Below are 2,346 nucleotides of genomic sequence, written 5' to 3'. Positions count from 1 at the left end.
AAAAATGTTCTACGGCAATACTTTTTTCGCCACTAGGGGCATTGTGAAGCTGAATAGCTAAGGTCTACTTGAGAAAAAATCCAGGGTGTTGTTCGGCTTAGATTTTTTTTAAATTTGGTCCAAAGTTGGAGTCGGACACCCTACCCCACCCTTACGGAAATGTAAATAAAAAATGTTCTACGGCAATACTTTTTTCGGCACTAGGGGCATTGTGAAGCTGAATAGCTAAGGTCTACTTTAGAAAAAATCCAGGGTGTTGTTCGGCTTAGATTTTTTTAAAATTCGGTCCAAATTTGGGGTCGGACACCCTACCCCACCCTTACGGAAATGTAAATAAAAAAGGTTCTACGGCAATACTTTTTTCGCCACTAGGTGCATTGTGAAGCTGAATAGCTAAGGTCTACTTGAGAAAAAATCCAGGGTGTTGTTCGGCTTAGATTTTTTTTAAATTTATATTATTAAAATTATAAATAATTTCCTTGCCCACCATACTTTGTGTACAAAAAATAAACCTTTCGTCTAATCAAAAGTAAGCGATAACTATTGCTTCAGAAATAGAATGTTTCGTTTAAACAGATTTGTCTCATTAAAAAAATATTAATGCACGGGTGCAACTTTTTTCTTCTTGTCATGCAGAACAATAATAACTTTTCAGGACCTATTTGACGGGATGCCGAGAATATGGAGAGCTATTTAACACAATATTACAAAATTAATTGATGATTTCAATGTCAACTCCCTGTTACAAGCAATTTTGTAACTATTTCAATAGTTTTAATACATATTTATCATTCTATGTACACTCAAAACTATTGACTACATGTATTAAAATTAAAAACGGGGAGCACGCTGCTTGGTATATTGACATCGATAACTTTTGTCTTATAAATTAATGAACAGGACTAGATATTTTTAAATCATCGAATAGTTCTCCGATTGCTTAATTATATACTAAACACTGATAATATATTGGTTATATATCAATAAAAGCATTTTGAGTACGTTTGAATCTTATGCAATTTTTGGGTTCATAGACATATCCGAAAACTGGCTGCTAGCGTAGTGGCTGCTAGCGAGTGGCTGCTAGCTTGAGCCTGGTTTTCTATAGTCACTTTTTGTTTGTTGTTTGTTTCCTGCTTAGCATACGTTTCTATTATTCATAAAGTTTTACAGGCATAGCTGAATGATTTACATTGCACTTCCATTTTGATTTGATTTGAGACACATGGTTTATTTTATAATGCTACTCAATAAACTCAATATCGATAATTTTAGAATGAATATCCCCTCGCACTGTTCCTTCCTCATTATCTTCGTGTTGGCCAACGTACTTGCTGCTGAGAAGAACAAATGTTTAGAAGCAGAGTCTGATCTCATGAAATATTCAAAATGGCAGATGGAGATTTCTAATGGTAGACATAACAGTCTAACACCACAAAAATGTCAATGTAAACCAAAAGGTATATTCATCCTTATTTGATGAGGACATTTAATCTTGTTATTTGCTTATCAGCTGGAATAATATGGGTACCATATTGTTTTGAGGAATAAACACCTGGTTTTCTTTCCAGAACAACATTTTATATAAATTAAAGGCAACACAGCATGGGTACGCACATATTCCACTCATGGTGTATTCTTAAAAGGCAGATGGTCCTCATTTTCAGGATTTAACATATGATCAACAATTGATTTGTGAATTATGAAATAAATATTCTAGCTGTATAATATATATGCCATGTTCATTGTTGAATGTTGGTTGTATGCTCGCCTCTTAAGCTAGTGGCTTTCCGGGCATCCATTCATGTTGGTCATTGGAGGCTAGTTATCTCATATATAAAAATAAGAATATGTGGTATGATTGCCAATGAAACAGCTCTCCAGAACAGACCAAATGACTTTAACAACTATAGGTCACAGCATGGCCTTTAAAAATGAGCAATGTCGATAACGCAATTCAGTTTACTCATGGGACAATCATACCATATCTCCTTGTCTATAATTAAACTTCAGCTTCATTTTATTGTCTCAACCAGCCTTTAAGCCATAGACTCGCCCAGTTTTCTTTTCAACATAAAGCAAAGTAAACTATCTATCTACATGATTGGAATGGAAAATATCCGTACTTGCATGATGGGTGCTAAAATAGTGTATTTAGAATGAACCTCAATTCTAATCACTCAAACAGATTGGAGATTTTAAAACCTACCTCGGCTTCAAACCGCTTCTAGAGAAGTTAGTGTCACTATTACCGTGGAGCTCTTTTTGATTGCCAATATAATAGATGTTGATAACGTTGATGATACAGATTGTGTAGCAATTGACCCAAATATTAAGATAAAGCTG

Source organism: Mytilus galloprovincialis, chromosome 13 (assembly GCF_965363235.1).
Source record: "Mytilus galloprovincialis chromosome 13, xbMytGall1.hap1.1, whole genome shotgun sequence".
NCBI classification, from domain to species: Eukaryota; Metazoa; Mollusca; class Bivalvia; order Mytilida; family Mytilidae; genus Mytilus; species Mytilus galloprovincialis.
Note: the sequence above shows the minus strand (reverse complement) of the source record.